The sequence below is a fragment of the Perissodus microlepis genome, chromosome 10, assembly GCF_051167445.1.
Source record: "Perissodus microlepis isolate ML-2025 ecotype Zambia chromosome 10, ASM5116744v1, whole genome shotgun sequence".
NCBI classification, from domain to species: domain Eukaryota; kingdom Metazoa; phylum Chordata; class Actinopteri; order Cichliformes; family Cichlidae; genus Perissodus; species Perissodus microlepis.
Window position 1 is genome coordinate 21,751,038 of NC_140470.1, and position 10,094 is coordinate 21,761,131.

A 10,094-nucleotide genomic window follows, 5' to 3' on the forward strand; every position below is an offset into this window, starting at 1 on the left:
TGCTGCGCATGAAACAGTTGACCTTTAGCATTCAAATAGGAGTTAAACCTGGAATTTAGTGTTTAGCCACTGTTTGACTTTATTGTCTTTTCCCCTTCTTTCTGTTCCTGATTGGTCCCATTTGCTTTAGCTTTGTATTTGTGTATTTGTTGCAACATCAGGCAGTAAAAACGTTGTCTTTCCATCTGTGGTACTGTTCATACATAAAAAACAGTATCTCAAAACAATATAGTGGAACCCCGGCTTACGAAATTAATTCGTTCCAGTGGGTCTTTCGTAAGTCGAAGCACCTTTTTCCATCGCCTTTTGAGTGAAGTGATGCTGCCTGAAGATGAACTTCTTGGTGGAGGCTGAAGAAAGCATACGTATGCATGCATACATATGTACGTGTACATGTAAATAACATTATGGAATTTAATTCTAAACATTAAAACTAAAACTTACATTTACGTTAATTAATGTACGTACGTACACTGTGCAATGATATTTTTTTTAAACATTTTTTTAAACTTGCTCATATTTATGCCTTGACACGATTCTTTGTCACTCACCTGAATTAACATTGAGGAAATGAATGCTGGTCCTCCGAGCCAGGTCATGGAAAGACAGAAAGCAAGCCCACCTTCCATAATTTTAGAAAATTACTTGGAGCAGTATATTTACTGTTGTGTTATAAATATAGAGTTTGTCAGTGATTCTGTTTTAGACACTGTGTCTATAGCAGGAAATATCAGTTTAACAAAATCACCTGCCAAATTGCTGCAATTTAACTGTGAACTAATATCACACCCACTGAATCCACATAACCACCAGCATTGTGGAGGACCACACACCCCTCACATACACGCTTCACCCTGCTGCCTTCTGGCAATAGGTATTGGAACATTTGAGCCCTCACTGCGAAACAAGCCGTCACACTCCTGAACACTCAGTGACTGGACTGACTGACACACACACGCACGCACCTTCATACCTCGAGCTACTTTTTGCACAATGCTCAGTCTTTTGCACAACCTGCTGTCATTGTTGCACTTTTCTATTGCACTGTTGTATCTGCACTGTCTTGTGTCTGTATCATTCTGTTCTGTCTGGTGTTGCACTGTCTTTGCTTTGCTTTATTTTTTTGCAGTTTTTGCACTTTATGTAGTCCTGTCTGTTATACAGTGGCTTGCAAAAGTATTCAGCCCTCTTGCACTTTCCCACATTTTGTCACATTACAGCCACAAACATGAATGAATTTTATTGGAATTCCATGTGAAAGGCCAATACAAAATGGTGTACACTTGAGAAGTGGAACAAAAATCCTACATGATACCAAACATTTTTTAAAAATAAATAACTGCAAAGTGGGGTGTGCGTAATTATTCAGCCCCCTTTGGTCTGAGTGCAGTCAGTTGCCCATAGACATTGCCTTATGATTGCTAATGACAAAATAGAGTACACATGTGTGTAATCTAATGTCAGTACAAATACAGCTGCTCTGTGACGGCCTCAGAGGTTGTCTAAGAAAATATTGGGAGCAACAACACCATGAAGTCCAAAGAACACACCAGACAGGTCAGGGATAAAGTTTTTGAGAAATTTAAAGCAGGCTTAGGCTACAAAAAGAGCACTGTTCAAGCGATCATTCAGAAATGGAAGGAGTATGGCACAACTGTAAACCTACCAAGACAAGGCCGTCCACCTAAACTCACAGGCCGAACAAGGAGAGCGCTGATCAGAAATGCAGCCAAGAGGCCCATGGTGACTCTGGACGAGCTGCAGAGATCTACAGCTCAGGTGGGGGAATCTGTCCATAGGACAACTATTAGTCGTGGACTGCACAAAGTTGGCCTTTATGGAAGAGTGGCAAGAAGAAAGCCATTGTTAACAGAAAACCATAAGTCCCATTTGCAGTTTGCCACAAGCCATGTGGGGGACACAGCAAAAATGTGGAAGAAGGTGCTCTGGTCAGATGAGACCAAAATGGAACTTTTTGGCCAAAATGCAAAACGCTATGTGTGGCGGAAAACTAACACTGCACATCACTCTGAACACACCATCCCCACTGTCAAATATGGTGGTGGCAACATCATGCTCTGGGGGTGCTTCTCTTCAGCAGGGACAGGGAAGCTGGTCAGAGTTGATGGGAAGATGGATGGAGCCAAATACAGGGCAATCTTGGAAGAAAACCTCTTGGAGTCTGCAAAAGACTTGAGACTGGGGCGGAGGTTCACCTTCCAGCAGCACAACTGGCAGCTGTAATTGCAGCAAAAGGTGGTTCTACAAAGTATTGACTCAGGGGGCAGAATAATTACGCACACCCCACTTTTCAGTTATTTATTTGTAAAAAAAAATGTTTGGAATCATATATGATTTTTGTTCCACTTCTCACGTGTACACCACTTTGTATCGGTCTTTCACATGGAATTCCAATAAAATTGATTCATGTTTATGGCTGTAATGTGACAAAATGTGGAAAAGTTCAAGGGGGCTGAATACTTTTGCAAGCCACTGTATGTTACATGCAGCACCATGGTCTTGGAGGAACATTTTCTCACTTCACTGTGTACTGTACCAATACACATGGTTGAAATGACAATAAAGCCACTTGACTAATTGCAAAATTGAAGTAAATGACTAGTAAAAAAAAAAGTTACATTTTTTTAATTCTTGTGAGCAATTCATTACCATGAAGCTATCAGTTACATCTAAGGAATTAGCAGCTTGACAGTATAGCATAAAAACTGGCCTGAAATGTGGTTCATAATAGTATGAATATTGTGTTACTGTTAGCTCAGCTGTGCAGTATTGGATATGTGTATGTGTGTAGAAAAATGAAAGGGACTGTGGAAGTCATAGGTAATGAGTTTGATATTTTGCTCTGGTTATTCAAGCATTTCAAAAAGCGCGATCATACATTGACTAACTTATACACTCTTCTCTCTGTCTTACACTTGCACACTGTTGTTTAATTCCTCCTCAGCATTAAGCTTTTAGAAAGCAACAGCAGTGGCTAAGGCATGACAACTCCCCGGGGACCCTCTGTGCAACTCAGCAGAGAGGGCTTTGTGACTACAGATTACCTCCTATTGCATTTCTTTTCGGGTGACACGAGGGCGTTCTTTGAGCCCACACCTTGCCTCATTCACGGCTTCTCACTCTTTCTCCATCTATCCATGTGTCCATAAACACCCCGTTCTAAGCCACCCTATGGGAACCTATCAGTTCAACGATTTCTCCTCAAGCTACTGTCAACTCTGGCATGCAGGCACAAGGGGTCAATCCCCTCTGAAACCTGCAGTGTCAATCCTGGATGCTTTGTCTGAAATAATTAGGACTTTCATTAGCATCAGGGAGCATGGCTCCGTTCTTTGTCTGCTTAGGTAAGGGTTTCTATAATTGGCGTCTTGTGCTTGAGAGGCTCACCTCCCCCGACACCAGTTCTTGAAAAACTAGATGTCTCACATGCCATGTTTTCCCAGGCCCTATCAAGCTTACACAGGGGACCTGCTACCTCTACACTCTTTTCTAGGTATCATTTAAAAGTTTGATACTAGTCTCCCCACTCTGCTGTCTGTCATTGCCATTTCCAGAAGCCATTCAAAATGAAGGTCTCCTGATCTGTCTTTCGGTATTTCATCCTGTCATCCTCCAGACACTGATGTAGAAAAAAAAGATGGTAACCAAGTCTCTTTCTGACACTTTGCCAGTGAAGAACTTCTGAAAACTTTGTCAGTGTTGAAAATAGCACCAGTACCTTTCCCACACATCCTGTTCCCTATATGTTGTGGAGCAGTCACTCATATCCTAACTCACTTATGCGTATTTACAGGTTGGGCTGTTCATAGGAGAAACTTTTTGAAACAAATAGTTTTGCTGCCTAGCTGAAAAAAGATGCTTAGGTGTGATGTAGTTAACACTTATTGGAAATGGGGAAAGTATAAATATGTCCAAATGACTCACTTTTATAAATCACTTTTAATACGTGGTTTGAAGAAGGCACTGTATTATAAGTGGCCTCCATATAATTAGATAACTGTTAAGTTGAACACACAATACTGAAAAATAATGCAATTTGATGATCTGTAGAAATTTGACAGGATTTTCTACACTGTACAGCAAGATCACAGTGAGGAAGAAAGGTGATTAGGGTGACTTTTGTCTCTCCATCTTTCTCAGATTTTTTGAGAATCTGCTGATCTACTGGGATTTCTCCACAAAACCTTTTCTAGTGTTTACAGATAATTGTCTGAAAAAGAAAATATCCAGTGAGGGGCTGTTCTCTGAGCAAAAATGCCTTGTTGTTGGCAGAGGTCAGAAGAGAATGGCCAGACTACTGAGCTGATAGAAAGACTAACTCACTTATTACAACAAAGGTATGCAGAAGAGCATCTTAATACAAGTCTGTACAACCTTAATGCAGATGGGCTACACCTGCAGAAGACCACACCAGGTGCCATTCCTGTCAGCTAATAACAAACTAAGGCCTTTACACACCAGACATAAAATGTGTACAAATATTTAGTGTGTTATAAAATATTTTTTCTACTGACCCATTCTTAATTCAGCTTTTGACACTGGCCGAATCTGAATAAACACAAAATGGTACTGAATATATAATGATATGGAAATAGTAATATAATACTATTTTACCTCAGACACACGTTGCTCTGGGTCAATAGGCTCTCTGAAATTATTTCTCTGCCTCTTCCAATATGGTCCTAACTCTGCCAACAAGAGTTCAAACTGCCCCACTGACATCCTGAAATATTTATGAAAGTGGATTAAACCATGAAATTTTCCCTGCTGCTGCCTGCTTGCGACAAGTGGATGAACCCAGAATTTCTGTTTTTTCCGTTAGAAACATCAGAACCAGCTCACTGTCACTTGATGTCAACTTCGTTTTTGGTGTGCATATACATTACGTGAGAAGTTTGAATTTAAAAAAACAAAACAAACAAAAAAAAACAACAACAACAACAACAACAACAACAACAACTCAGAACTTCATGTTGCTTCTTTTGCAGCAAGTGGTGTGTAATAGTCTTAAGGCGAGAACTGGGATGGGCTCACCAACACGGGACAGCAGAAGATTAGAAAAAAAAATTGGTTGAATCTGATTCTCATTTTTTCCCCTTTGTCATTTGGATGACACAGTCAGAAGTTTGGTGTAAAGAACTGTCACAGTCTGGCGAGGGCAGACTGTATGAATTGATGAGAAGGCCCCAAAACGCAGACTCCAAGGAACAGGGAACAAAACTTGAACGTTAACAAAAAGCGAGCCATTTAATGAGGCTGGTAAAAGGTACAAACAAAAGGCAAGGCAAACTGAAGCAAAATTAACACAAACCTAAACTGGGGAATCTAAACCAACAACATGAAAAAACCTGGACATGAAACCTAGAAACATGGTGTAAAGATCATCATCATCATCATCATCAACTTTATTTATAAAGCACTTTAAAACAACCACAGCTGACACAAAGTGCTGTACATTGGAACTGTAAAATAAAATTACGAGATATAAATAAAAAACAAATAAAAGAAGAGTGAAATCATTAATTAAATAACTACTTCAATTAAAAAGAGAAAACTAAGTCTCACTGAGGTTAAAAGCCAAGGAATAAAAGTGGGTTTTAAGACGTGATTTAAAACTGGACAGTGAAGGGGCCTCTCTAACGTGCATGGGCAAATTATTCCATAATTTTGGAGCCACAATAGAGAAGGCCCTGTCCCCTCTGAGCTTCCTCCTGGATCTCGGTACCTCCAGGAGCAGCTGGTCAGCTGACCTGAGAGACCGACAGGGTATGTGGGGATGAAGAAGCTCAGAGAGGTAAGGCGGAGCAAGACTGTGAAGGCATTTAAAAACAAACATAAGAATTTTAAAATTAACTCTAAAAGACACAGGCAGCCAGTGCAGAGAGGCTAGCACGGAAGTTATATGCTCTCTTTTTCGAGTTCCTGTTAGGAGTCGTGCAGCTGCATTTTGAACCAGCTGCAGACGTGAGAGCAATGACTGACTGACCCCCACATAAAGTGAGTTACAGTAGTCCAGGCGGGAAGAAATAAAAGCATGGATCACTGTTTCAAGGTGCTGCCTCGAAAGAAAAGATTTTACTCTTGCCAGTCGCCTTAAATGATAAAAACTGGACTTCACCACTGCTCTGATTTGGTTGTCCAATTTAAAATCACTGTCCAACTTAAAACCAAGGTCAGTAACAACAGATTTAAAATAGACTTCCAGGGATCCTAAAACAACAGAGGAGGACTCACAGGGACCACTGGGTCCAAACACCAACACTTCTGTTTTCTTTTCATTAAAATTTAAAAAGTTTAGAGCCAACCAAGCTTTAATGTCATCTAGACATGTCAAGAGAGGTTTTATGGAGATGCCATCCTTGTGTTTTAGTGGCAAATAAATTTGGCAGTCATCGGCATAACAATGAAATGAGATCCCATGCCTTCTAAGGATAGAACCCAGAGGCAGTAGATACAGTGAAAAGAGCAGTGGCCCTAAAATTGAGCCCTGTGGGACGCCGCATGACAGAGGAGCAGAAGACGATTCGTAACCGAGAAGGCTGACAGAGAAAGTTATATCTGACAAATAAGACCTAAACCAATTAAGTGCAGTGCCACCAATACCCACTACATCATGTAATCGAGAAATTAGAATATTGTGGTCTACGGTGTCAAAGGCAGCAGTTAGGTCAAGCAAGACAAGAACATGGTTACCAGAATCACATGCCAGAAGGATGTCATTAAAAACCCTTAATAATGCAGATTCTGTGCTGTGAAGGGTTTTAAAACCTGATTGAAAAACCTCAAAGATTCCATTTTCATCTAGAAAATCTTTCAGTTGACTAAAAACAATTTTCTCTAAAACCTTGGAGACTAAAGGCAGCTTGGAAATAGGCCTATAGTTCGCTAAAACTGTGTGATCAAGGCCAGGTTTCTTAAGCAGTGGCTGTACTACTGCATGTTTGAAATTTGCAGGAACCATACCAGAAGACAGACTGCTGTTAATAATGTCGAGGACATACTGTTGTATACTAGAAAAAATTTCTTTAAAGAATTGTGGAGGGACAGGATCCCGTGGGGAACCTGTGGGGTTAATATGGCGAACCACATCCTCTAAAGTGGAGAGGGTCACAAGCTCAAACTGAGTGAAAACAGCAGCGCAAGGGACAGAGACAGAGGGGTCAGAGTCAGGAGCTGTGATAAGAGCCCTGGTGGTGACAACCTTTTCAATAAAAAAAGTTCAGAAAATCATTGCAAATCTCAGGAGAAACTTCCAAACAGACATTCAATGGAGTATTAAGAACAGTGTCAATGGTCCTAAATAACACACGTGGGTTATGACAGTTGGAAGAAATAATATTTGCAAAATATTCCCTTTTTGCCTCTTTAACAGTGTTCTGGTAACGATGCCAGCAGTCTTTTAGAATTTGAAATGATACATGCAGTTTATCCTTTTTCCATCTCCGTTCTGCTCGACGACATTCCCTCTTAACAGCACGACTGCTCTCATTAAACCAAGGCTCAGGTTTAGCCTTAGGCTGCCTGGTTTTTAAAGGAGCCACAGAGTCCATGATTTTTTGACAGCAAGAATAAAACCAGGAATTTAGCTGTTCTGTATCAGAGGAAACAAAGTCAGAAGGGCCGCCGAGCTGATTAAAAGCAGCAGAAAACTGCGCAGCAGTGGCGGGGTTAATAACCCGACAGCACCGAGTAGCAGCGCCAGATTTAACTGCGGTATATGTCAAACCAACGTTGAATAACACAGGCATATGATCTGAGAGTGCACAGTCACAAATCTCCAAGTCAGTGACAGGCAGACCATATGACAGAACAAGGTCCAGTGTGTGTCCGTGCTCATGTGTAGGGCCACGTACGGACTGTACCAGGCTAAAAGAGTCAATAAGGCTTAAAAAGTCCTTTACCAGTGGCTTATCAGGACAACATACATGTATATTAAAATCTCCAACAATAAGAACACTATCATAGTTGGGCATAATCCCAGCTAAAAAAAAAAAAAAAAAAAAAAAAAAAAAATCAGAAAAGTCGTTTATAAAGTTCTTATTGTATTTCGGGGGGCGATAGATGACAGCGCAGAAAATCGGATTTGTACGACTCACCTCAAACGAGGTAAGTTCAAAGCTGGAGAACGAAGGCTGTAGAAAACACTGCTTACATTTAAAATCCTTTTTGTAAACAGTCACTGTGCCTCCACCTCTGCCTGACGTCCGTGGCGAGTTAAAATAGCAACAATCCACAGGTAAAAGTTCAGATAGAACACTGGACTCACCAACACTCAGCCACGTCTCAGTCACACACAGAAAATCCAGATCACGGGAACTGAAGAAGTCCCGAAGAATAAAAGTTTTGTTTAAAAGTGATCTGGCGTTCACCAGGCCAATCCTAGCAGGAGCTGGAGTTGGCGCTCGGGGTTCAGGAGGTCCAGAAACCCGCCGCAGCGATCTCAGGTTCCGATGATGTTGACAGCGGAGGTTTAGCCTGGGAGGGCATGGGCAGCGAGGCCGAGGAGCATCATCATCAAAGCCGACAACAGGCACCAAAGAGGCATCAACAGGATCCAGAAAACGCCGAGACGCAAACAGCCTTGGCAAGAATCCATGCACTGGTCGGAAAACAGCAGAATAATTCTTTAGGTAAACCTTTAGCTTCACCAGGCGACCGCTTCGTTTACCCCGGCGACGATGACGCTTTCGCCGGGAAGGTAGCGTGGGAACCCGGTACAGGTAACCTGGGGTTTCCGATGCAAATGGGGGCAGGGGTTGCTGCCCACCAGCTCCAAAGGACACAATATTTTGACCACAGGTTTGAGGTCCAATAGTGTCTGGCGATCATACCTCAGCAGAGACTTTGTTTCATGGATGACACAAATTAGAAATAACATAAACAGGAACAAACTTGGCAGTGACAGACGAGCAGCTACACACACCGGCGCCAACATGGCGTGAACAACAGACGACCTGACAAGGAATGAACAGAAACACACAGACTAAATACACACAAGGGTGATTAGGGGAAGTGGAAACACATGAGGAAACAGCTGACACTAATCTGACATAACGAGACACAGGAAGCAAAGCTGACTACGCTAAACTAGGACACAGACTTTCACAATAAAACAGGAAACATGAGACGCAGACATATAAACTTGATAATATAAACCTGACAACATAAGACATGCAGCTTGAACACATAAAGGGCAAAGGGAGACTAAAACAAAGGGGTTGAAGACGCAAGGGGAATTGAAATAGACAAATGAGCTTAGATAATCTAATGAACTTAAAAATAAACCATAAACATCAAACATAAACTAAAAGTTAAAACACTGGGTCAAAAGACCCAGGATCATGACAAGAACATGAAAGCATGGATCCATTCTGCCTTGTATCAACAATTCAGGCTGTTGGCGATGATGTAATGGTGTGGAGGATATTTTCTTGGCACATTTTGGGCCCCTTAGTACCAACTGTGCATCTTTTAAATAGCACAGCCTACCTGTTGTCACCTATTTCTGTGTTTTAATGTTACTCTGCACTGAGCATAGCAGAGTAACACACCATCTCACAAAATTGACATCACCATCAAACTGGTTTTTCGAACATGATGTAGTCATGGGGTAGTCACGTTGTGAAATGGGAGATTCATGCAGGTCTGTGATACTTTCGCGTTAATATTGATCAGAATTTTTGAATAATTTTTCTAGCACCTTTTTTGAATCTATGCCATGCAGAATTAAGGCACTTCTGAGCGCAAAACGAGGTCAAACCTGCTACTAACAGGGCGTACCTCATCACAAATCCAGTACATGTCCCACTGACTAAAGTGAATTTCTGTATAAAGTTTAGGAAAATCAAATTACGATGGTAGGGTGAATGGTTTAAAATTACATGTCAACAAATGTGAAGGGCAAATAGTCCGTTTTTTTTAAGCATAATAAGAGTTTGTTGGTTTGCCAAAAAAAGAAATATAAAAAGCTTGTCAGAGGCAGTAGACCTCTATTATAGAATTTCATGGAAAACCCTTAAAGATACTAGCTGTATTTTTCTGTATGCTTTTTAAAGCAGACATGAAAAGCTACA